General features: G+C 42.7%; 2 long non-coding RNA genes across 5 annotated transcripts in view; one reads left to right on the top strand and one right to left on the bottom strand.

Moving 5' to 3' along the window:
- The window catches only part of LOC122546672 (uncharacterized), a 49,932-nt gene extending 34,976 nt beyond the window's left edge, over positions 1 to 14,956 (top strand). Inside the window, exon 5 of one of the 2 annotated variants that reach the window (XR_015753382.1) lies at positions 13,460 to 14,956. This is a non-coding gene — a long non-coding RNA (uncharacterized LOC122546672). Of the gene's footprint in view, positions 1 to 2,604; positions 2,893 to 13,459 lie in introns of those variants that run through there. The other variant, XR_015753381.1, reaches the window with a different exon arrangement.
- Positions 1 to 22,245, bottom strand: part of LOC148139813 (uncharacterized) — an 82,607-nt gene that overhangs the window by 6,139 nt on the left and 54,223 nt on the right. The gene's annotated exons all lie outside the window — the stretch shown is intronic.

The following is a 22,245-nucleotide window of genomic DNA, read 5'->3' as shown; positions in this document are numbered from 1 at the left end:
GGAGTCGGGTAATAAGCAGTTAAGAGAAAGAGGGTCCCAGAGTTGTGAATAGTTAATGTAAAATGTTCACTTTCAGAGTGAAAAAAATAAATTGATGGTTTTATTTAAACAGTGGAATTTGGCAGATCTGTGCCTCATACTTTAACAGTTTACGAAGCGAATTGATCATTTCTTTATGTTTCATTTAAGTTACCAGATGAGCTTCACACCGTGGTCTCACCATCCCAGTGTGTGTGTGTGTATCTGTGTGTCTCTGTGAGGGGCAGGTCTGGCAGTCTCTGTGGTGCTTAAAGTGATGCAATGCCACCCTCTGCTGGCCTCCCCACGCCACTGCACAGACATTGGCAGAGGGTGAAAACCAATAGGGATTCATTCAGAGATGGGGAGGGAGAGGGCAGCTGCTCACAGCACCATCCAAACTGATGTCTTATCCATGTACTGATCTAAATGTCCTTTAAACATTGTAACTGTCCCTGCTTTCACCACTTCCTCTGGAAGTTCATTCCACACACAAGCCAGATTCTGTCTAAAATAATTACCTCTCATGACTTTCGTAAATCTTTTTTCCTCGCACCTTAAAAATCCCTCAGTTTTGAATCCTCAACTCTAGAGAAAAGACATCAGCCCTTCAGTTTCTCTGTAGCCCTCATTATTTTATAAACCTCTGTAAAGTTACTGCTTAATCTCATATTCTTCAGTGAAAAACGTCCCAGCCTATCCAGCCTCTCCTTGTAGCTCACTCCCTCCATTCCCAGCAACATCCAGGTTAATCTCTTCTCAATCCTCTCCGGCTTAATAATATCAACGTCAGTAATATCAAAGTGAATAGTCAAGGTATTTTCTAAGGGTACAGGGAGTCCAAAACTAGAGGGCATAGGCTTAAGGTAAGAGGGGAAACATTTAAAAGTGACCTAAGGGGCAGCTTTTTCACCCAGAGGGTGGTGTGCCCATGGAATGAGCGGGCAGGGTGACCAGACTGGACACAGTATTCCAGAAGAGGTCTCACCAATATCTTGTACAACCACAACATGACATCCCAATTCCGATAGTCAAAGGTCTGACCTATGAAGACAAGTGTGTTAAACACCTTCTTAACCACACTATCTGTATGAGATGCAAATTTTAAAGAATTAAACCTGACGACCTAGGTTTCTGTACTACAGCACTGCCAAAGGTTCTACTTTTAATTGTATAGGTCCTGCTGTTGTTTGATTTACCAAACCCAAAACCTCGCATTAATCCAAACTAAACTCCATCAGCTACCCCTCAGCCCAGTGAGTGATTTTACTGTCACCTCACCCTCCCCCTTCAATTTTAAAATGCCCCTCTGTCTCCAGGAAGCCTACACACTCCGGCCTTGATTTTCACAAAGACCCTGAGCTTGGGTTGCCTTGTGTGGTTTGGGGGAGGAGGGACAGATTGCAGACACTGTCAATGGGGAGGAGAGGCTGGACAGTAATCAGCGGCCTAGTGTCGTTTCATTGTTTTAGGAAGAGGACAGTTGCACGTTAGAGGTGGGTAATAGTGATCGGTGTTTTGGGACCAGAAATTATGCTTTTTCGTTGTCTGTGGTGTTCAGTAATAAAAATCTATTTGAGACCCTTCATTGGGCAGACTGTGACTGCAGGATTTCTTTCCTTAATATTGTAGATTACAGATAATAGCGATTGAAGACGTTCATAGTTAATTTCGATAGCACAGCACATGCACTCACAGTTGAGACAAATATCTTGCATTTGTTTAACAATACAAAGTGTTTTGTATAGTTCCGTAATGGTAACCTGATTATAATAAATGCACACTGAGCTGAAAGCTGGCACTTAAAATATGACCCAAGTCTGGGTATGGGAGTGTAGTGGGTAGTGTCCCTGGCTCTGAACCAGTACTCTGGATTTGATTTTAATTCCTGGACATGTGTGGTAGTGTTCCTAGCTCTGGACTAGTAGGACTGGATCCAAGTCCTGCCTGTTGCAGAGGTATGTCCCAGCATGTCAGAACAGGCTGATGAGCAAATACACAGGAGAATAATGTTACAGCTTTATGGGTATTGCCCAATGATGCTAGTGTCCCTACCTCCGAGCACTAAGGTCTCGGTGTTAATCCCACAGAAGTGTCTCATGATACATCTGAACAAACGGATTAAACTGGTTGTAGAATTGTGACCTGATGGAGAAAGAAGTGTCAGAATTGAATTTCAGAATTTAGGCCCGGAATGACTGAAAGCACAACTATTCGTGTTGATTGGAGTCACATCTTGCAGCAGTAGAGGTGTGTAAAATCAGAATGGTCATGGATAGGGTGAGTAGTTAGGGTTTTCCCCCAGGTTGGGGCGTTCAAAACTAGAGGGCATTGGATGAAAGTGAGAGAGGAAAAGTTTTGAAGAGGCCTAAGAGGAACCTTTTTCACGCAGAGGGTGATGTGCGTATGGAATGAGCTGCCAGAGGAAGTGGTGGAGGCTGGTACAACTGCAGCAGGTAAAAGGCATCTGGGTACTGACAGACCTGCCGAGCTTTACCAGCAATTTCTGTATTTCTTTAAAAAATGTATTAATTTTAACACAGGTATTCTAAATACATTAAATATTTTATTTTTTTAATGACGCAGGGGCATATAAACATATTTTCAAATTGACCAAGACCATTTTCTGCTAAGGGTATGGCTCTGTGCGAGAAGGCAACAATGATGCATCGACATGGAACAGGGACTGTGATGGAGACATGGTTTGGACATTATACAAGGGGACCTCACATGATCCAGTTTGGGAGAGGATGACATTATTGTGTGATTCAACTCAGAGAGGGAGACAATGTAATCTCCCTGAGAAGGAATGGCCTATTACACTCGCTCTCTCCCTCATTATTCCTCATCACAGCAATGTGTGTGAGCTAAAATAAAAACACCTATACGGTCATCATTACCATTCTCATTTTTAAAGAATTCATGCAGTGTGGAAACAGGCCCTTTAGCCCAACAAATCCATACCAATCTTCCAAACATTAACCTTGCCAGGCCCATTCCCTGAGATTTACTTCTCACTAATGCACCTAACCTAGAAATCCCTGAATACAACAGACAACTTAGCATGACCAATCCACCTAAGGTACACAGTTTGAGATGTGGGAGGGAACTGGAGCACCTATTAGAAGCTCACGCGGTCAAAGGGAGAATGTACAAACCCCACGCAGATAGTCGCCCGAGGCTGGAATAGAACTCCTGTTCCTCGGGCTGTGAGGTAGCAGTGCTAACCACTGAGCCACTGTGTTACCCTATGGGTGATTACTGACCAGAATTCATTGGCATCGTCTCACTGCTTAATGCAAAGGGAATGCAGCCAAATCCAACTGTTTCAGGATGAATTCCCATTGCTAGCAGCTTGTGTGAATAGAATATCTTCAGAAGCCGAATCACATTTTGGACAATCTCTCAATTTTTCCTTTTGTCATAAGTTACACTAATATTTGGACAAAGTTCTTTCAACTTCAAATTGCAGAAATTGTGTGTGTGTGTGTCTCAACATTTTAAACAGGGAAATATTGATTATGTATTTGCAATACCCAAACAGTTTGCCATTCATCTTTCCATCATAGTTTGAGTAACATTGCTCTGGATCAGAAAGGTGCTATTTGAGCAGATTAAAGAAACTAGCCTGACTTGTTCCTAAAACTGACCCTGACCCAGTCTAAGACCTTTATCTTCGGCCACATCACCATCCTGGTTACATTTAACATTTGTTGTGAGCAGTGGAGGAGTGGGACAAGAAAAGGAAACAGTGACCCAAAAAGTCGGGGAACTATAGACCGGTGAGCCTGATGTCAGTGATGGGTAAGTTTTTGGAGGGGAGTCTGAGGGATAGCATTTACATACATTTGGGAAAGCAAGAGCTGATCGGGGTAGACAACGTGGCTTTCTGCATGGGAAATCATGGCACGTTAATTTGGTTGAGATTTATGAAGAGGTAAAAAAGAAGATTAATGAAGGCAATTTGGTAGACATTGCCACATGGACCTCAGCAAGGTGTTCATAACATTCCAGTTGGTAGGCAGATTAAACATTCGGTCACATGGGACACAGAAGAAGCTAGTCACAATTGGCTTGAAGGAAGAGGGATATTTTTCAGACTGGAGGCTTGTGACCAGCAGTGTGCTGCAAGAATCAGTGCTCAGTTCACTGCATTTCATCATTTATGTAAAGAACTTAGATGTGGATATCGGGGCCATAGTTAGTAAGTTTACAGATGACATCAGAAATGTGATGTAGTAGATTACCTCAGAGTACAACGAGACCACAATTAGATGGGACAAAGGGGCAAGGAGTGACAGATGAAGTTTATTTAGATAAATGTAAGGTTTTGCATTTTAGGAAGAAATTATACACTTAATGGCAAAGTCCTGGGGAGTGTTATGGAACAAAGGGACCTAGGGCTGCAGGTACATTGTTCCTTAAAAGTGGAATCGCAGGTAGACAGAGTGGTGCTGAACATATTTAGCACATTTGCTTTAATCAGTCAGAGCATTGAGTATAGAGTTTGTGGTGGCATGTTGCATCTGTACACCGTGTTGGGAAGGCCATTTTAAGAAAACTGCATGCAACACGGTTGTCTGCAGAAAAGATTTACACAGATGTTTAGGGAGAGGTTGAGGTGTTTCTCCCTGGAGTGCCAGAGGTTGAGGGGTGACATTACAGATGTTTATAAAATCATCAGGGGAATGGATATTCTGAACAGCCACGTTCTGCTCTTCAGTGTAGGGGAGACCAGATTCAGAGGCATAGGTTGAAGGTGAGGGGGAATTAATTTAGAAGGGACCTGAAAATAAATGTTTCACACAGAGAGTGGTGTGTGTACAGAAAGTGCTGTCAGAGGGAGTGCTGTAGGCGGTTACAATCGCACATTTAAAAAGTATCTGAAAGAGGAGGGATATTGGCCAAATGCTGGCAAATGGGACGAGATCAGATTTGATATCTGATCGGAGTGAACAGATTAGACTAACGGGTCTGTTTCCGTTCTGCATGACTCTCTGGTTCTGTAAGAAGGATTACAAAAAATTCTAAAATGACCTTTCAAGTGGGAATTCTCTTCACTGGAAGTTTATCGTGCCTTTATGTTCACATTGATTGAAAGCTGCATTACTAAATATTTGACAGGGAAGTGAGTCACGGATATTGGGATACAGACAGGAAAGTAGGGCTGAGTCCACAACCTGATCAGCCACAATCGTAGTTCCTGGTGGAGAAGGGTCAAAGTATCTAATGACCCACTCCTGCTCCTCAGTCCCATGTTTCTGTGCTCCATTCAGCCCCTCATACATGCTAGACAGGGACAGTTGGAGGCCACTTACTCCTATAATCTGGTCACAGAAACAGAGGAGACCATTCAGCCTCTCAAGACTGTCACACACGCTTTGAAGTGATTTGGGAAATGTAATTGGAAAATCCAGGAAAGAGCCCTCTCATCTCTCTTCACAGAGCTTCCCCTCTCTGCAACAGCGGGAAAGGAGGAGGTCATAAAACACTTTGAGCCTCCCCCATTCTAGTTCATGGAAAAAATCTCCTCAATGTACTTACCCCACACGATATACATATCCGTTAATGGGAGTAACCTTGGGAAGCTATAAAATAGGCGGTGAAGTAGTATGATTGGTCCATTGAGTTTGCTACCCAACTCAATGTAATGATGGTTGGCCCTTCATTTCCACACCGTACGCCTGCTCTCCCACCATCCCTTTACTGTCTCTCAATCCTTATTTATAATCAGTGTCTTGGTTTCCAGGTGCGAGAGAATTCCCCATATTCCCCAGTCAGTGAGTACAGGCATTTCTTCTCATCTCAATGAAGAATGGCCTGTCTGTACCTAATACTGTGGCTCCTTGTTTTCGACGTCCCAGCCAGGGGAATTATCATTCCTGCTTTCAATCTGTCTCACCCTGTCAGAGTTTTGTATATTTCACTGAGATCTCCATTCATTTTCCTAAACCCCATGGAATACTGGCCCAGTCACCCCAAACTCTGCTCCCACAACAAGCCTGTCATACCAGAGATCAGTCTGGTCATCCTTCATTGCTCTCACTCAATGTCAGGTTTGTCCTTTATTAGGTACGGAGATCAAAACTGCCCACAATACTGCACAATGTTTGAGATGATGTCTCACCAAGTCCCTGTACAGCTATAGTAAGACACCCTTTCTCCTGGACTCAAATCCACCTGAAATGAAGGTCAGCACACCATTTATCTTCTTAACTGCTTTCTTTCCTGCAATATTGCTTTCAGTGACTGTTGTACAAGGAGATCCAGATCCTTTTCAATGTTATAGCTCCCCACTTGCTGGTTCTATGTACACTGGTCAGCGTGGCAATGTCATTCCTAGTATTGACTTCCGGTTACAGAACTCACTGCGCTGCAGAGACCTCAGATGTTTATGCAGAAAGAAACAACAAAAAGGAACATACGTCCCTTTGTAAATCAACATGTTTCAACCAATCTCTTTCAAATGATAGGCTGCTAATTTATCGTTTCCACCAAAGGGCACACCGTCACCTCTATCCACATTGTTCTCCATCTGCCACGTATTTACGCATTCACTCCACTTGTGCTTTTTTCCATCCTCCTCACCCACTCACAATCCCACATCCTTTAGTGCTGTCAGCAGGCTGGGATATATTGTATCTGATTCCAGCAACCAAATGTTTAAAGGGCATTCTAGACAGCTGGGCCCCAAGCACTGATACCTGTGACACCTCAGCAACCTTCCTCTGTTAATTTCTATTTATTTATTTCGTGAATCTGGGTGCCACTGGCTGGGCCAGCATTTATTGCCTGTCCCTAGTTGCCCTTGAGAAGGTGGTGGTGAGCTGCCTTGTTGAACGCTGCAGTCTACCTGCTGCTGTTGACCTCCAATGCCATTAGGGAGGGAATTCCAGGATTCTGACCCAGTGACTGTGAAGGAGCGGTGATATATTTCCAAGTCAGGATGGTGAATGGCTTGGAGGGGAACCTGAAGATGATGGTATTTCCATACATCTGCAGCCCTTGTCCTTCTAGATAGACGTGGTCGTGAGTTGGGAAGGTGGTCTCTGAGGATCTTTGGTGAATCATTTCATTGCAGCATGTAGATAGTAAAACACTGCTGCTGCTGCTGAGCGTTGATGGTGGAGCATTGTGGATGAAGGGACCAGCCTTATCTTATACACTGAAGTGCTGGGCTCTTCCATCATGGAGGAAGGGGTTATTTGTGGAATCTATTCCTCCAGTGAGTTGTTTAATTGTCTCTAACGTTTCTAGACTAGGTGTGGAAGGACTGCAGAGCTTAGATCTGATCCTTTGCTTGTGGGATCACTTAGCTCTGTCTATTACTTATTGCTTATGCTGTTTGGTGCACAAGTTGTCCTGTTTGGTGGCTTCACCAGGCTGACACCTCATTGTCATGTATGCCTGGTGCTGCTCCTGCCCTCCTGCACACTCCATTGAACCAATGTTCATCCTCTGGATTGATGGTAATTGTTGTGAGGTGGATATACCAGGCCATGAGGTTGTGTGGTGTACAATTCTGCTCCTATAGATGAACCACAGCACCTTATGGACACCCAGACTTGAGCTGCTAGATCTGTTCGAAGTCTGTCCTATTAAGCACCGTGATAGTACCACCCACAATGGTGGAGTCTATTCTCAATGTGAAGGTGTGACTTTGTCTCCACAATGACTATGCGGTGGCCACTCTTACCGATACTGTCATGGACAGCTACTTCTGCAACTGGCAGATTAGTAAGTCTGTGGTCAGTATGTATTTTCCTCTTGTTGGTTCCTTCACCACTTGCCAGTCTAGCAGTTATATTCTTTAGCACCCGGCCAGCTCGATCAGTAATGCTGTAGCTGAGATGCTCTTGGAGGTGGACATTGAAATCACCCACCCACAGTACATCTTGCGTCCGTGCTACCCTCAGTGCTTCCCCAAGTGTTGGTCAGCATGGAGGAGTACTGATTCATCAGTTGAAAGAGGCTGGTACATGGTAATTAGCAGGACGTTTCCTTTCCCATGTGTAAACTAATGCTATTAGACTTCATGGGATACGGAATCACTGTTGAGGACTCCACGAGCAATTCCCTTTCAACTGTATCCCAATGTGCCTCCACTTCTGCTGTATCCGTCCATTTGATGAGACAGGAGATATCCGGGGAAGGTGATGGGGAGTCTGGGACATAGTCTGAAATAGATAATTCACTCAGTACTTCTGACTGAAGATTGTTGCGAATGAATCAGCCTTATCTTATACACTAAAGTGCTGGGCTCTCCCATCATGGAGGAAGGGATTATTTGTGGAATCTCTTCATCCAGTGAATTGTTTAGTTGTCCCCAACGATTCTCGACTAGATGTGGAAGGACTTATACCTTACAGAATCATACTTTACAGACAATGTCAGGCTGTTGCTTGATGAGTCTGTTTATTTCTATTCACTGTTTCCTGCCAGCTGTCCCATTCCAGAAACATGCCCATAAATTAGCCCCAATCCACTTAGATTTGATTTTGCAAACTGGGCTTGGAGCTTTACCAAAATTTTTCTAAAAGTCAAACCGTGGGCGGCATGGTGGCACAGTGGCTAGCACAGCTGCCTCACAACGCCAGAGTCCTGGGTTCAATTCCCCCCTCAGGCGACTGACTGTGTGGAGTTTGCACGTTCTCCCTGTGTCAGCGTGGGTTTCCTCCGGGTGCTCCGGTTTCCTCCCACAGCACAAAAGATGTGCAGGTCAGGTGAATTGGCCATGCTAAATTGTCCGTAGTGTTAGGTAAGGGGTATGGGTGGGTTGTGCTTCGGCGGGTCGGTGACGACTTGTTGGGCCGAAGGGTCTGTTTCCACACTGTAATGTAATCTAATTAAAATGTTTAGCATCCATTGCTTCTCTTTCATTTTGTCTCAAACATAATTCCCATTTCATAAATCTATGTTAGTGTTGTCTATTACTTTCAGCGCCAATAATTTCGCCTAAACCATTTACTTACTATGCTCTATGTTGCACGTACTCTACCATTTTCCCACACCAGCCTTGGTTTTCCTTGTATTGTTTGAGATTTCTGTGAAGACAGAACGGAAGTAGTGGCTTCATAGTTCTGCCATTTCCCTGTTCCCCATTCTCCATTCTCTGGTTTCAAACTGTAAAGAAACTGCACTTGTTTTCTCATATTTCTCACATTGACATAATTTAACAAGCTATTGCAGTTCACTCTTCTAACCCTTATGAATATAACTCTTCAGAAACACATCAATTACAGCCTTAAACTTCTCAATAATTGACCTTCCACACCATACATTCACAGGAGCATAGACTCTGTGCCAACAGAAATACAGCACGATCTATACTAGTCCCACTTTCCTACACCAGGCCCATAGCCTGGAATGTTATGCCACTTCCAAGTGCTCGTCCAAGTACTTTTTAACGATTGTGAGGTTACCCGTGATCATTCCCTTTTCAGGAAGTAATCCCAGAACCCCACATCCTCGAGGTGAAAAAATGTTTAAATCCTCTCTGAACCTCAAACCCTTCACTTTAAAAGTGTGCTCCTTTGTTCTTGACCCTCTGACTGAAAGGAACAGCTGCTGCCTATCCACCCTGTCTGTGTCGCTTATAATCTTATCCTTCTAAATCACTGACTCCTTAGCTTTCTCTGCTCCAAAGTAAACAACCCGAGCTTATCCATCCTCTCTCCATAGCTGATATGCTCCATCCCATGGAACATCCTGGTGAATCACCTCTGCACCCTCTCCAGTGCAATCACATCCTTCCTGGAATGTGGCTCCCGGAGCTACATACAGTACTCTATTTTGGCCGAACCAAAGCTCTGTGTTGCTCTTATAATCTCCACCCTGATTAGGAAACACTACACCTAAGGTCCAATTCTTAACTAGTCCATTAACCTGTTCAGTCACATTCAGGGACGTTTAGAGAAGCACAATCTGAGCTTCCCAGTGTGTTGCCATTCATTGAGTCCTCCCCTGCCTGGTTCCTTCTCCCAAAGTGCATCACCTCATATTTATCAGGGATAATTCCATCTGCCATTGATTTGCCCATCTGACCATTCCATCTGCACCTTCCTGTAACTTAAGGCATTCCTCCTCACTGCTAACCACCCAGCCAATCTTTATGTCAAACATACACTTACTTATCACACCTCCCCCACTCTCCACCGAACCCCCTCCACATTCACATTGTTTTTTTATGAATAAAACAAACAATAAGGGACATAACACTGATCCCTGTGGTACACCGGGGGACATTGGTCTCCAGTCACACAAACTGCCTTGTCCCACCACCCTCTGCCTCCTGCCAATAAGACAATTTTCCTTGTAACTTGTCAAGTTATCCTTCATATTGTGAGATTTTACATTATTTCTCAGTTTTCCAGCTGGAAATTTGTCAAATGCCGTCCCACAAAACTAAACAATCTACCTCCTCCAACTAATTCAATCAAATCCATTGGATGTGACTTCCTTCTGATAAAGTCACGATAATTATCCCTGAACAAACCTTGCGACTTTGATTGGAATTCGATTTTCTCTTTCCCTATTTTCTCCAGTAGTTTCCTTAACAGTGATCTAATACTCGTTCGTCTATAGTTACCTGGTCTATCTCTCCCACCCTTACTGTGAAGTGGAATCGTATTAGCAGTTCTCCAGTTCTCTGGCACCTCTCCTGTGGTCAGATTCTAATTAAAATATTCAGTCAGAGTCTTTCCTCACTTGACCCCAACAGCCACCTGTGATTCAACTCATTCAGACATTGATATTGGTCCAAATTTATACAGAACAAAGCCTCAAAACCCTGCTCGTATTGTACATCTATCTGTTCAAGAGTTGTCCAGCCCATCTTCTTGCATTCTGTACCTGCATCCTCCTTCTCCCAAGTAAAATAGATGTGAAGGTCTCATGTTACAATCCATTAACGTTCTCCAGCTTGACACACAGATTGCCCCTTTGGTTTCTAACAGACACTGTTTGCTGATTATTCTCTTCTACTTATCCGTGTAGAATATCATGGGATTCTCCCTTATCTCGCCTACTTGTACTTCTTCATATCCCTCTGTTATTTCGTCCTTTCTATGTTTCTAAGATTCACTACAATCACCTCTCATGTTTCGAAACTCGAGATTAAAGGCTGAGTTACCCCGTCAGACAACCTTGCCAACTTAGGGGTTCATTTAGAGAATGCCTTTTGCAGTTCCTCTGTAGTCAGTATATTCTTTCTTCGATTGGGACTCCGAACGATACACAATACTCCAAGTTTAGTCTCACCAACGCTCGATGCAACTGGTGCACGATATCCTCTATATTCCAATTACATTCACATGAATTTTTACTTTCCCATTTGCTTATGTTCTTTCCAATACCTCTCGCTTTAACTTTTCTTATGAGCTTACAGTGTGAGTTCTTTTAAAAAAGCTCATGAATATCCAACTATACGTTATACATTGGTTCTTCATTGCCTATGTCCACAAGAACCATCTTCAACCCATTCCAAAAAATGTTTGCCACTTCTGGTTTTTCTTTCATCGATACATTACCATACTTCCCAGTTATGTTATTACCTTCTATATACCTAGTAGCCTGTGCTTTGTTATCGAGTCCAACAGATAGCTGACGGTGCATGACAAGATAACTGGTCTGTAGTTCACCACTCTCCATCTTCAACCTTTCTTAAATTGTTGGATAATATTTATAACCTTTGCCTTATCCAGATTAGCTAAATGCCTTTCCGGAATGTGTCGGAAAATGAAGTGAAAATCCGCGATGCAATCAGCATGTCTATTGCTGCTTCCTCTGAAATTCTTGTATGAAGTACATCGAGTCTGTCAGATTTATAAATACTCAATCCAGCTTTTTTTCAAAGATGACCTCAACACTGATAAGAATGATCTTAGACTTTACTTACACAAGTCCCATGGTCACTTAGTATTTCTGGAAGAATTTATGGACATTCTTCCATGAAGATAGACACAAAGAAACTGTTTCATTTCCCTGTGATTTCTCTTTTGTCTGCAATAAATTATCCTGAACGTGCTCCAACTGTTCCACATTTGACCTTGTTTTTATTTCATACATTGATAGACGCTTTTTAGCAGTCTTTATGTTTTTCTTTCGTTTGCACGTTTTTTGTCGCTTTTTGATTTTCTGCTCAGTTTCTTGATCATCCTTTGCTGGGTCCTCATTTCTCTGAATCCACTTGCTTTCTGCAAAACTTGACATTTTTCTAAGCTGCCTCCTTTCATCTAATAGATAGATGAAGATGGGGTTGAAAGTGATAGTCGGAGAGGAGGGTGGACCAGATTGATAGGAAGGTGAACATTCAAAAGGGCGGTGCTGACTTGGAAGGTTGGAGTAGGATAATGTGGAATTAGGGGAAATGGGGAAATCCACTATGATCCCCTGTGGTTGGAGGGTCCCAAGGCAGAAGATGAGGCTTTCTTTCTCCAGGCTTCTGGTGGCTCGGGTTTGGCAATGGAGCAGGTCCAGGACCCTTATGTCCTTGGTAGAGTGGGAAGGGGAGTTAAAGTGCTCAGCCGCAAGGCAATGGAGTTGTTCAATGTGACTGTCCCAGGTATGTTCTCTGAAATGATCCACAAGTTGACCTCCTGCCTCGCCAATGTAGAGAAGACCACATCGGGGTTAATGGATGTAGTAGATGAGCCGTTCTGTCTCCTTTCATCACCTATCATCTTTATCTACCTATCGCAATTCCAGTTACCTCCCCCCTGCCGCACCCCCTTCTCATTTATCTCTCAGCTCCCTTGGCCCATAAGCTTCATTCTTGATGAACGGCTTATGCTCAAAACATCGATTTATCTGCTCTTAGTATGCTGTCTGACTGTGCTTTTCCAGCACCACACTCTTAGACTCTGATATGTAGCATCTGTAGTCCCCACTTTCTCCTCACACCTTCAGGGCTTGCATGATTCAGATTTATAACGGTTACTTCAAATAAAACAAAAATTGTCGTGTACTCAAACAGCATAAAAGAAAACCAATACATTGTGGTCACTGGTCCCAAAAGGTCCTTTCCAGCAAAAATTCAATTAGCTCTTCTGATCAACACGAATTCCTAAATAACCTGATCTCGAGCTCAGTGCTCGACATAATGTTAATGCAAACCATCTCACACGTGGTCACGAAATCCATTTTCCCCAGCATCAGCATTCAATTGGGTTAACACAGTTTAGATATAATTTAAACAGTACATTATTACTGCAGTACCCACAAATGAGTATATCTCATTTCCTGTTTTATAACATGCCCAACATTTGTATTACAGCTTTCACTTTGACATATAACTCCCATCAATGTTTGCTCCTCCTTGCTGTTTTTGCACTCCACCTTACTAGAATCTGTGGAATCTGAGCGATGTGGGCTCTGGGGAGATTAATGGTAGAGGTCATCTCGCCACATAATTTATGATCTTCTCAAACAATATTTTTTCCAGATCTCCCGTGATGCTGTGGAATGGAGAAGGACAATGATCTTCCAACAATGCTCTGTGTTCCCCCAGAGAGCTGAGACAGCTCCAACCTGGGTGGGAACCTTACAGCAGGCTGGTAAAGTGTTGCTGCTGCTGTACAGGGTTTTAGAGAGATCACATCTGGAATAGTGTGTACTGATTTAGTCTCTTCAATGAAGAAAGGATGTTGTAATGTTGGAAGCCGCTCAGAGATGATTCCTGCAATGAAGTGCTAGCTTATAACGAAAGGATGGTCAGGTTGACCCAGTAGCCATTGGAGTTTACAAAAATTAAAGATTGTCCTATTTCAACATAGATGACAGAAGGAGTCAACAAGTGAAGCGAATTACGCAGATAGTGGAGGAACCATTCCGTTCTCCAGCCTGTTACACAGGAACAACAGGAGGATATTCAGGCATTTGACCCTGTTACACCAAATCAGGACGAGACTATTCAGCCTCTGGAGCCTGATATACATTTACAGAAGGAGGCCAATCAGCCCCTCGAGCCTATAACACTGGATCCAGAGTAGGCCATGCTGCACCAGTATCCTGTCGCACAGCAACAGAATCAGTCCATTTAGCCTCCTCAAGTCTATAACATAGGAACTGGAAGATGTCACAGAGTGATTGGAGCTTGTTAAACTGGGATAATAGGAGACCATTCAGACCCACCGAGCCGATTGCAAGGGAATTGGTTAAGGATAAAAACTATCTGACACTTCTTTCATGAGAAAGGAAGAGGTAATTCAGACAATTGGGTTAATTTGGGAACAAGAGAAGACCAAATACTCCATCAGTCCCATCTCCAGGATACATGCGGAGACCACCTGTTATGGAGAAGTATGAGAAGACCCATCAGCCCCTCAAAATGTTACACAGCAACAGAAGGATTGCATAATCCCCCAACCCCCTAAATCATCATTGATAGAAGGTCATTCTGGCCTTGGAGACGACAACATGGGAACACCAGAAAGACGTCACCCCATCGATTTTGTACACCAGCAGAATGATGACTCCAGTCAGCCACACATGCCTCAAACAGCAATTGGAGCAGATCTCTTAAAACCTTTTTGCCGATTAAACAGGATTCAAAGAAAACGTAAACGTTTTTGAAAGGGAAGAAATTATAATAACTGTATACATTTGGGAGAAAAATGTAACGATAAACTATTGTAATTTAAAACAATTATTATAATCCATTGTTGAGGACATTTGCAAAGATAAACCACAATCCATCAGTCAACATGGGTTTACAAAGGACAAATCAAGTTTGAAGTGTTTGCTTGAGTTACTTAAAGATGTGACAAGCAAGGTGGATAGTAGGATTCCTGGAGATGGAATGTATCTGGTCTTCCTGAAGGCGTTGGATATGTCGCTTCTCCAAAGAGTAAGTGGTAAGATCAGACATCATCGGTTTGGGAGTAATTTATTAGCTTGTATTGAGGATTGGTTAACCAACAAAATGGAGTCAGATGGAATAAATGTGTCATTTTATTTTGGCAAATGCAATATGTGGGTGCCATTGATTTCAGTTCTCATTTGCGATCGATAGTATTACTGTACTCAGTTGACGGGATAGAAAGTACGACACCACATTTTCAGATGACACTAACATTGGTGGGAAATTACATCGGAGTGATAATGCAAGAGATTTTTAAACAATATGGATAGGTTGGGCGAATGGGCCAACATTTGGAAAGGAAAGTTAAAGTGAATAAATATGTGGCTATTCAAGTTGGCCAGTATAATAGAAAGACAAATTATTATCTCAATGGAGAGAAAGTTCAAAGTGCTTAGGTGCAGGGGGATCTGGGCGTCTGCTTGCATATCACAGAAAACCTGCTTGCGGGTATTACAGGTAATGAGAAATGCAAGCATAATTTCTGAGTTTATTTGTAAAAGGATAGAGTAGAAAGGTAGGGAGTGTTGGTGTAATTAATGCAAGGCATTAATGAGGCTGCAACTGGAGTACAGTTTGAGTGTCCTGCAGAATGAAGTATTTCCATTGGAGGCAATTCAGAAGAGCTTCATTAGATTTAATCCATATTTGAAGTGTTTGTCTTATGAAGAGAAAATCAGCAGTTCATGTCTATACTCTCGAGTTTATAAGAATAAAAGGAGATCTCATTGAGGGCTGTAAAATGCTAAAAGTAATTGCAAGTGTAGATATGGAGTTGAGTTTCTTCCCTGTGGCGCAATCTACAACAACAGACAAGGGTTTTAGGATGGAGAGATGGCAGGAAAGTGGAACAGAGGCTGCGATGACATCAGCCATGATTGTATTCAATGGCGGAGCAGGTTCGAGGGTTTGGATTCCTCACAGATGCTCCTTGTTCTTATTGAACCCTTCGACTGTGTTGCACAGGAATGGGGGAGGCCTGGGTATCATACCGGAAACAGGCACTCAGGATAAATCAGTCTCAATCAGTTAGAGAGAACATAACCAGTAGGGTCACACAGTGACAATCGCTCGGTTCTCAACTATTTACAATCTATACTAATGATCAGGAGGATGGAACAGATATACAGATGCTGAGTTGGGTGATGTCGCTGTGGTAAGCAAGAGATTAAATTATCAAGAGAGGGTGGAGGGTCTACAGATAGATTCAGAGAGGTTAAAGGCAATAGATAATAGTTTGGCAGGTGGAATTTAACATGATATAACTTGCCATTTCATATACAATAATAATGGAAGGCAGTATGTGACTGAAATGGAGAGGGATTACAGGACTTAATGACACTGTGTACTGGGGGGTTCACTCAGACCCGTTCAGACATGGGAGGTTTTGCTCCATCCTTGATCGTCTGCTCCCAGACACTACAAGTGACCCCATTGCTCTCCGTACACATGGAATACGTTGATGTGGTTGATTTGTGGTGGGCCTGACGTTTTGAAACGTGCATCAAGGGGACGGCCTTTATCCAAAATATGTTCATTTCTTTTTACGTGGAGACCCGATGACGATGGGAATGGCTGACTGCTTCTGAATGAAGAGGCCGTGACTGCTGCCAGGACAGTGGATATTCACCAACATGATGTAGTGTGCATGGCCACGCTGCAACATTAATAGAGAGAGAGAGCTCCTTCAATTCCTCTACCTCTGCCCATTGACATGGGTACTCTGCAGATGCCATGTACACCATCGGGAATCCCACTATACTGAATACACCCGGCAGCTCCCTGCTGTGGGAGAAACAATGTATTTACCTCATCCACCACATACACCCTCCATCACCGAATGGTGACATTGATGTTGAGATACTGTGAAATGATGGATATGTCACCCGGTCCTGCCTGGAACGTTCTGGATCATAGAAGCTGAATGAAACTGTGACCATAACGGCCACTGGCAGCACGAATCCTCCCCCTGGTGTGAAGCTGCAGGTCGTGTTCAAGGAGGTGACACCGCTCTGTGACCAGCTCCTTGTTCAGTCAGTGTCCCCTCACACTGTGCTCCTGGGTTAAATGGAGCTTGGGAAGCTGTTCCTGGAAAACCCGGGGTGGGTCCAGCAGATCCCTTTCCCCACACAGGGTCACTCCGTAGTTTCAGAGCTTCCCCTCTGTACAGCCTCTGCTCCATTTTGAGTTCATGTTACAGACCCAGATGCTGTAACTGCAGTCCCCATGCTCCATCGAAAGTTGGGTCACCAAATCCTCAGGTCTCCCTGAATGTCTGAGGCAGCTCACAGCACAACCGCCAGCAAACCACCCACAGCCCCTCCACTAACCTTTCAATAATAGGAGTCAGTCAGAAACCCCTGAGCTACAAGTGTTGTGGACCAGGCCAGATCCCCGCAAAATATTTTAAGAAAGCCGCTTAGTCCCAAACCTATTCTTATTTTAAACATAGATGTGAAGTGTGCGTTCCAGATATGTTGTGACTGGTCAAACTCTCAACATTAAGCAAAATATAATATATTCAAATCTTTTATTTAAAATCCAGTCGAAGAAAAGAATATTTTGGGATAGCTTACATGTTGGAACACTTACACAAGCAATAGATACCGTACCTTCTTGGTATACACTGCTTTGCACAATGATATATTCAAATATAGATTCTTACATGCAATTTTCTGATCCAGGAGAAATCAACATCAACAGAGATCTAAGAGAGAAAAGCAGCTGGGGATCACGTATTGATACTTCCAACCATTCGAGGATCTCCAGCAGCTTCTGAATGCTGCAGCTAAAAACAAAACGAGAAAAACCTGGTCTGGGAGAGCCGGCCACTGCCCTTCGATTATTACCACCGTTTAATGAAACCTAAAGGCCTCCTCAGTTCTTTACTCAAACTGTGTTCAGACTGCAGTTCTGCACCTCTGCCTTTAGAACCTCTCTTCAAAAACAACCTAAGAGAACATAACCTCTTTACAGTGATAGTAAACTCACAACTTACTTTTCATAAAATGATCCATCAATATACAAAGATGGATTCATTTTAGACCTCCTAACCTTCCTCTATTAGTATACTGAAATGTATATATATTACATTGACTCTGAGCATACAAATGTTCACAACTAGATTCGATTTCAGTCATTTCACTCCTGCCACAGAATGCCTTTGCCTTTCTTCATCCAAGTCTCCACAACGTGTCAAACCTTAGGTTTCTCGCCCTATCAACGGTATAATTTCAAATTGAATGGCAGCAATAATATGCTCAATCGAAAGAGACTGGCATTCTTCTCCCTAAATTTCTTCAAAAACTTTAAGGGGTCACGATCAGTAATAAAGATTTGTCTCAGGTATGTTATTCACAATTTAAATGCTGAAATGTTGTAACACCAACACCAAGCTCAAGGCCTCCTTCCCCATTGTGGAATAAATCTGTTGATGTTTCCACTGGACGCTCCAACCACACATTACGTAACGGAGCACTTCTCATCTCTCCAATAGTCCCTCTGAATGACATAGCTCCTCATGTCTCAGCATAAAAGAATTACATACTTCTGTGCCTCTTAATGCTCTAACCTCTTTACCTGCTACTCCTGGCCTATGCCAGCAAACCTTACTCTCACAGGGATATGTTTTAAGAAGATCTCGCACATTCTTCTCAATCCCTCACAGAAACCAGACTTTGATTTCTGAAGCAAATCATTATCATCAGCCATTTCAGCTTCTAATCTTGCCGTTTTAACTCTCTGCTCTTCCACACGAATTCTCAGGACTGCAGGAAGTGAATTGTTGTACTTCTCCAAATTAAGAATCTCTCTAAGAGTGCCATTGGTTTGCTCTGTTTTTAATGCCCTTCCCACTTTACAAAATTACTTTGTTCGATTCTTTCAAACTCAATGTGCGTTGAACCAGGGACACTATTTTAGATTCCTGAAACAATGTCTGTCGGCTTCTGGCACAAGCTCATATGCACTTCAGATGGCTTTCTTCACCTCCTCCTCCTCAGACACCGCCTCCAATAGGGATGCAAATACCTATCAGCTTTGTTTGAATCAACTAAACCCACATGGTCACTGGGCACTGCATTTGTTTAGCCACTTTCTCAAATGGAATTAAAAAGGCTCCCCCATTCTTCTCATCAAATTTAGATAATGCCTGGGTTTATTAAAAGAGATCTCCATCAGGCCTTTGGCTACTATGGGGTTGCTCATCCTCACTATTGTCCTTATCCAGCCTACCTTCATCTCGACCCTATATGTCAACTTTCCTCTCTAATTACTAACCTTTGAAGTTGAAACTCTGTGCTTTTCTTCTCTCTTTTTCTTTCTTTCTTCTTCATTTCCTTTTCTTTCATTTCTACTTTTCATCATAATTCAAACAGTTTCAATTCCTTCTCATGTTCAAGGCGCCTCATTTGAAATTGAATTCTAGCCATTTCCAAAGACTCTGAAGGCGGTTCCACCAAATGTAATTGCCAAGCTCTGGCTGTAATTATCTCTCATTTTCTCACAGACAAACACAACCCCAACTCCAGTTTGTCTGCCAATTCCTACAGCTTTGCCTTCATTACCTTTTGTAAAACCCCCAACTTCACTTCTTCCACACCCCGAGAACTCTTAATGACTGAAATAATCTTTATACACAAAACACTGTTTAAACCATCCGAATTCAACAACCGGAACCAAAGAACCAAACAACTACCATACGCGACCTTTGAACCCAATACTCTCTCAGTGCATACTCTCCAGTGTCTGCATGAGCCTATTCTGGATGCTCTGGTTTCCTCCCACAACCCAAAGATGTGCATGTCAGGTGAATTGGTCATGGTTAGTTGTGCATAGTTTTCAGGGATGTGTGGGTTAGGTGCCTTAGTCGGGGTAAATGTGTAATAATAGACGGGCGGAATGGGTCTGGGTAGGTTACTTCTCGGAGGGTCAGTGTGGACTTGTTGGGTTGCATGGCTTGTTTACACACTGTAGGGATTGTAATTCTAAACCAGTTTGGTATTATCGATTTAGAACCAGACAAGAGACCCCAGTTTGCAATAGACCAACCAGACTGCCTCAAACTATTTTAAGAAGGTAGCTTGGATGCCAACCTTTCCTTATTTTAAAGGTAGATGTGAAGTGGGAGTTCCAGATGTGATGCAATGAGTCAAACCACTCACCATTAAGCAAAACACAACATACTTAAAGACTCTAATGAAAATCCATACAAAATGAAGAGGAAGTTAGAAGAATTTAACGATTGGAAACCATAACCGAATAATGAATACCGTACCTTCTACAAATGAACTCTTCCAATATACCAACATCCCGTAAACACATCCTTTGGAAAAATGGAACATTCAGACATATATTCTTGCATACAGTTCTCCAATTCAGGAGGAAACATCTTCAAGTCAGGTTTCAGAGACAGTAGCAGCTGGGGATAAGTTACTAGGCCGTTGCTACTGCTATTTATTATAAACCCTAAAAGTGTCGTAAGTCATTTACTTGAGCCGTTTTCAGTCGGCAGTTTGGCCTTTAAGATCTCTTATTTAAAGAAAGGAGAAAATAATGTTTTTTTTTTAAGTGACAGCATTGTCACACACTTTAGATCCCTGGCCCTTTACTTGAGAGGGACAAATACAGGTACAGACGAAGTTACAAGGATGTGTCTCATAACTTCTGAAACACCCCTGTCCATGGACCATCACATGGGACATACCAGGAAGTGAAACACAGCCTGACACACACCATTTCACTGTTTCTTAGCTTCACAATGCCAGCACTCGATACACTAGGGAGGCATAAACAAAGGCCAGGGAAAGAAACAGAGGGACAGAGATTCACATTAAAGACAGAAAGAGACAGTTAATTAACTGAAAAGATGTTGTGGAAATATGGGGAAAAAGACAGGGCAGTGGGACTAACTGGAGAAGTGAGAATCTTCGAGAGTAAACTTAAAAGTATCAGAACATTGAATAAAGGTATTGTCAGATCAGCTGAAATGGTTTGTTACATCAAATTCTGAATCTGCTTGACAGAACACCACAAACAACATAAACTGGGACAAGATGACAGCCCAGCATGGAGAGCTGTGCCGACCATGCTAGTGTGTTGCTCAGTTAATTGCACTATCTGACGAGCATAGAGAGTATTGCAAACTTTACTATCAAATGCTAACTATACTCGCATCAAATTCCTACAATGTCGTCAATGAGAAGATTTGCTGTGTGTGTATTCATCAGAGACTGAGAGAGAGTGTGTGTGTGCGGGATTGGCGTGGTTGAATGCGAAACTCATTGTTTGAGAAGAAACGCACATGCAAGAAACTATTTTAAATAAGAACAACTGGCAGGCTTTTTGTTAATCGACAGAGAGAGAACGAGAGAAGTTTCATGGACAGATACGGTAAAGTGTTTGAGAATGTCAAAATAAAGCTATTGCCAGAAAAAAACAGCAATATACATCGGCGTGCACATGAATGACAGATGGATGGGAGTTTGGTCTGAGGTCAAATCAGATTTGCTTCGGCAGTTTGAAGCCGGGAGTGTCAGCAGCAGATTATTGGCTTCATTAAGACTGTATTTCATAGCTCAAGGTTCAAACAGCAGATGGACTAAGCCAATGAGATATATTTTGGAGTGGCGAGTAGTTCAAGTTAGAAATGGTCAGGGCATGGTGTCAGGAATCAGCTCATGGTCAAAGGGATCCCCCATAGTTGTGACTTGTCTGCTTCAGCCGCAGATATTGGCCAGGGATGAGATGGAAACAGTGGAAGGAAGTGGAGCTTGTAACCAGAACAGTAGAGAGTGACCTCCATGCGGCTAACAGTTAAATAACAAAGGCAATGATACAATAAATTGTAGTTCTCCGCTGAAACATAGAGACCCATGAGTAACACTGCCAGAGCAGAGAGTGAGACAGTAATTGAACACATTCCTTGATAAAGTTAGTAGTGGTCTGTAGAGTGAATATATGGATCGAGAGTTTCAACAGGAAAATAATAGTGACAAGAAGTGTAGACTATATAAAAGAACAGTAATACAGTCATAATTGGTTTATAGAAAAAAGAATTGGACAGCGACACTTACCAGGAACACCAACGATAGCCAGGAAAGGATAATAAAAATATTGAATAATGAGAAGAGGGTAATAGATCCGCAATGATAATGACCACCAATAAAATGCAGAAACATACCAAACATAAATGGATGTTGGAACATGCCAGTCTAATGTTCCCAGATTCGGATACATTTTTGGAACATTCCAGTCTAATGTTCTCAGATTCTGATCTCTCCGCTCCCTCTCTAAATCTGCTGATCTCTGTCAGTGCTGTCTGTGATGGTCCGGCTCACACTTTGGGATAACACATTGAATGGCGCCTATTT

Source organism: Chiloscyllium plagiosum, unplaced genomic scaffold (assembly GCF_037043375.1).
Source record: "Chiloscyllium plagiosum isolate Xiang-an unplaced genomic scaffold, Cpla_swu_hap1 HiC_scaffold_37, whole genome shotgun sequence".
In the NCBI taxonomy this organism is placed as follows: domain Eukaryota; kingdom Metazoa; phylum Chordata; class Chondrichthyes; order Orectolobiformes; family Hemiscylliidae; genus Chiloscyllium; species Chiloscyllium plagiosum.
This window is presented reverse-complemented; position numbering and strand designations above follow the sequence as displayed.